This window comes from Schistocerca nitens, chromosome 1 (assembly GCF_023898315.1).
Source record: "Schistocerca nitens isolate TAMUIC-IGC-003100 chromosome 1, iqSchNite1.1, whole genome shotgun sequence".
In the NCBI taxonomy this organism is placed as follows: Eukaryota; Metazoa; Arthropoda; class Insecta; order Orthoptera; family Acrididae; genus Schistocerca; species Schistocerca nitens.
This window is the reverse complement of record NC_064614.1, coordinates 585,204,771-585,210,078: the sequence shown is the minus strand read 5'-3', so window position 1 is coordinate 585,210,078 and position 5,308 is coordinate 585,204,771.

Genomic DNA, 5,308 nt, shown 5'->3' with positions numbered 1-5,308 from the left:
AGGGCTAATAGAAATCCTTGGGTAACAGAAGAAATATTGAATTTAATTGATTAAAGGAGAAAATATAAAAATGCAGTAAATGAAGCAGGCAAAAGGGAATACAAACGTCTCAAAAATGAGATCGACAGAAAGAGCAAAATGGCTAAGCAGGGATGGCTAGAGGACAAATGTAAGGATGTAGAGGCTTGTCTCACTAGGGGTAAGATAGTTACTGCCTACAGGAAAATTAAAGAGACCTTTGGAGAGAAGAAAACCACTTGTATGAATATCAAGAGCACAGATGGAAACCCAGTTCTAAGCAAAGAAGGGAGGGCAGAAAGGTGGAAGGAGTATATAGAGGGTTTATACAAGGGCGATGTACTTGAGGACAATATTATGGAAATGGAAGAGGATGTAGATGAAGATGAAATGGGAGATAAGATACTGCGTGAAGAGTTTGACAGAGCACTGAAAGACCTGAGTCGAAACAAGGCCCCGGGAGTAGACAACATTCCATTAGATCTACTGATGGCCTTGGGAGAGCCAGTCATGACAAAACTCTACCATCTGGTGAGCAAGATATATGAGACAGGCGAAATACCCACAGACTTCAAGAAGAATATAATAATTCCAATACCAAAGAAAGCAGGTGTTGACAGATGTGAAAATTACCGAGCTATCAGTTTAATAAGTCACAGCTGCAAAATACTAACACGAATTCTTTACAGACGAATGGAAAAACTGGTAGAAGCGGACCTCGGGGAAGATCAGTTTGGATTCCGTAGAAATGTTGGAACACGTGAGGCAATACTAACCTTACGACTTATCTTAGAAGAAAGATTAAGAAAAGGCAAACCTACGTTTCTAGCATTTGTAGACTTAGAGAAAGCTTTTGACAACGTTAACTGGAATACTCTCTTTCAAATTCTGAAGGTGGCAGGGGTAAAATACAGGGAGCGAAAGGCTATTTACAATTTGTACAGAAACCAGATGGCAGTTATAAGAGTCGAGGGGCATGAAAGGGAAGCAGTGGTTGGGAAAGGAGTGAGACAGGGTTGTAGCCTGTCCCCGATGTTATTCAATCTGTATATTGAGCAAGCAGTAAAGGAAACAAAAGAAAAATTCGGAGTAGGTATTAAAATTCATGGAGAAGAAGTAAAAACTTTGAGGTTCGCCGATGACATTTAATTCTGTCAGAGACAGCAAAGGACTTGGAAGAGCAGTTGAACGGAATGGACAGTGTCTTGAAAGGAGGATATAAGATGAACATCAACAAAAGCAAAACGAGGATAATGGAATGTAGTCAAATTAAATCGGGTGATGCTGAGGGAATTAGATTAGGAAATGAGACACTTAAAGTAGTAAAGGAGTTTTGCTATTTAGGGAGTAAAATAACTGATGATGGTCGAAGTAGAGAGGATATAAAATGTAGACTGACAATGGCAAGGAAATCGTTTCTGAAGAAGAGAAATTTGTTAACATCGAGTATAGATTTAAGTTTCAGGAAGTCGTTTCTGAAAGTATTTGTATGGAGTGTAGCCATGTATGGAAGTGAAACATGGACGATAACCAGTTTGGACAAGAAGAGAATAGAAGCTTTCGAAATGTGGTGCTACAGAAGAATGCTGAAGATAAGGTGGGTAGATCACGTAACTAATGAGGAGGTATTGAATAGGATTGGGGAGAAGAGAAGTTTGTGGCACAACTTGACTAGAAGAAGGGATCGGTTGGTAGGACATGTTTTGAGGCATCAAGGGATCACAAATTTAGCATTGAGGGCAGAGTGGAGGGTAAAAATCGTAGAGGGAGACCAAGAGATGAATACACTAAGCAGATTCAGAAGGATGTAGGTTGCAGTAGGTACTGGGAGATGAAGAAGCTTGCACAGGATAGAGTAGCATGGAGAGCTGCATCAAACCAGTCTCAGGACTGAAGACCACAACAACAACAACAACTTATTTCACGATACATTTTTAAGGGTATTTGAAAATTGTTTTCCCAAGAAAATAGTTAAACATAATTCCAAGAAAACATATAAAAAACCATGGCTAACAAAAGAAATAAGAATATCTAGCAACCGTAAAAGAGAACTGTATCTAACAGCAAGAGGGAGTACTGACCCCAAAATTGTTCAATATTATAAAAACTGTTGTGCGGTACTAAGAAAAGTTATTAAAAAGTCCAGAAGCATGTGTATCATGTCTGAGATCAGTAACTCTGATAATAAAATTAAAGCAATTTGGAATATTATTGAAAGGGAAACAGGGCAACCAAGAGCACAGGAAGACCTTAGTGCCATAAAACTGAATGACAAGTGTACTAACAAACAATCAGAAATTGAAAATATTTTCAATAATCATTTTTTAAGTGTTGTGGAGAAAATAGGATCTAGATCTTCACTAGAAGAGGCAAGACTACTAATAGAAGAGGCCATACCTGTGCAGTTTGAAGCAACTGTAATTCCACCAACCTCTCCCGCTGCAATCAGTAAAATAATAAACTCACTGAAAAGTAAAAGCTCTTACGGAATTGATGGCATTTCCAGCAAGGTACGTAAAGCTTGTTCCCCACAGATAAGTAGGATTCTCAGCCACGTATGTAAATGCTCTTTGGAGCAGGGTGTTTTCCCCGATAGACTGAAATATGCCATTGTAAAACCATTGCATAAAAAGGGGGATACGTCGGATGTGAACAACTACCGCCCAATCTCTCTTCCGACAGCTCTATCAAAAATTTTTGAGAAAGTAATGTATTCAAGAGTAGCATCCCATATCTGTAAAAATAAAGTACTAACAAAATGTCAGTTCAGTTTTCAGAAAGGCTTTTCAACAGAAAATGCTATATATGCTTTCACTGATCAAATATTAAATGCTCTGAATAACCGGACATCACCCATTGGTATTTTTTGTGATCTCTCAAAGGCCTTTGATTGTGTAAATCATGGAATTCTTTTAGATAAGCTAAATCATTATGGTTTGAGGGGGGCAGTGCACAAATGGTTTAATTCATACTTAACTGGAAGAATGCAGAAAGTTGAAATAAGTGGTTCATGGAATGTTAAAACAACAGCTGATTCCTCGAACTGGGGGGCTACCAAGTACGGGGTCCCACAGGGTTCGGTCTTAGGTCCTTTGCTGTTCTTGATATACATTAATGACTTACCATTCCAATTTGATGAATATGCAAAGTTAGTTCTTTTTGCTGATGATACAAGTATAGTAATAACATCCAAAAACCAAAAACTAAGTGATGTAATTGTAAATGATGTTTTTCACAAAATTATTCAGTGGTTCTCAGCAAACAGGCTCTCTTTAAATTTTGATAAAACACAGTATATACAGTTCCGTACAGTAAATGTCACAACTCCAGTAATAAATATAGACTTTGAACAGAAGTCTGTAGCTAAGGTAGAATTTTCAAAATTTTTAGGTGTGTCCATTGATGAGAGGTTCAACTGGAAGCAACACATTGATGGTCTGCTGAAACGTCTGAGTTCAGCTACGTATGCTATTAGGGTTATTGCAAATTTTGGTGATAAGAATCTCAGTAAATTAGCTTACTATGCCTACTTTCATTCACTGCTTTCGTATGGCATCATATTCTGGGGTAATTCATCATTGAGTAGAAAAGTATTCATTGCTCAAAAACGTGTAATCAGAATAATTGCTGGAGCCCACCTACGGTCATCCTGCAGACATCTATTTAAGGATCTAGGGATCCTCACAGTAACCTCACAGTATATATATTCACTAATGAAATTTGTTGTTAATAATCCAGCCCAGTTCAAAAGTAATAGCAGTGTGCATAGCTATAACACCAGGAGAAAGGATGATCTTCACTATGCAGGGTTAAATCTGACTTTGGCACAGAAAGGGGTAAATTATGCTGCCACAAAAGTCTTTGGTCACCTACCAAACAGCATCAAAAGCCTGACAGATAGACAACTAACATTTAAAAATAAGTTAAAAGAATTTCTAGATGACAACTCCTTCTACTCATTGGCTGAATTTTTAAATATAAATTAAGGGGGGGGGGCAAAAAAAAAACAACAACAACTTAAACATTAGTGTCATGCAATATTTTGTGTAATGTAATATCTTGTACAGACATCTTTTACTAACCAACACGTTCCACATCATTACGAAGTGTCGTATTCATGATCTGTGGAACAAGTATTAATCTAATCTAATCTAATCTTACGGAAGCGCATGTTGTCTCCTTGAGGTCAGCTAAAAAGTGAGGTTAAGTGTTCTGCTTGGGTCCCATTTGAAGATTCAACTGACGAGAGTTTAACTGCTTTTTATGACCAACCTTTGTCCAGAATTCTCTGGAAAATACACTGCCAAAATAAAACTGAAGCACTCAGAATGTGTGTGTGTGTGTGTGTGTGTGTGTGTAAGTATGTGGGGAGGGGGGGGGGGTGGAGGAAACGAAATGAAACGTCGCGAGTCGGGAGGGTATGTGATGTTATTAAAATTATCAACCCACTTGTCAATTTGACGATGCACCGTCTCTAGCCTGGATGCATGCACTTATTCACTTGGGAATGATATCATAAAGCCATTGTACCGTCTCATGAGACAAGCTGGTCCACAACTGTTATAAACGGTCCTTAATATCCCGGACATTGGCTTGGGGATGTTGAACCGGTTTCACACATATGCTATAGGAGACAGATTTTGTGGCTTGATTGCTGTGGGAGTACCTCAACTTCACACAGGCAGTTCATAGAGACGCGTGTCATTTGTGGCTAAGCATTGTCCTACACCAAAATGGCACCAAGATACTGCAGCATGAGAGGTAACACACGAGGACGAAGGATGTCCATGACGTAGTGTTGTACTGTCAGTTCCCCTCAGTTGCTACCAGCCGTAACCTTAAGTCATACTCGATGGCTTCCCGCAACTTGATGCCAGGAGAAACACCGCTGTACCTATCCAAAACATTCAAAAAATGATACCTCGTCCTAGATCGCTGTCATTTATCACGTCGACAATGATCATCAGGGGTAGTGCAAAACCGCGATTCATCACTGACCACAATGACGGCATTCGTCAGCAGTCCATGCTTCCCAGTCACGACACTACTCCAAACGCATCCGTTCCTGTTTTGTTGACGACATCCTTCTTATGGAACGGCCTCTGTGGCCGAGCGGTTCTAGGCGCTTCGGACCGGAACCTCGCTGCTCCTAGGGTCGCAGGTTCGAATCCTGCCTCGGGCATGGATGTGTGGGATGTCCTTAGATTAGTTAGGTTTAAGTAGTTCTGAGTCTAGGGGACTGATGACCTCAGCTGTTAAGTGCCATAGTGTTTAGAGCCATTTGAACATT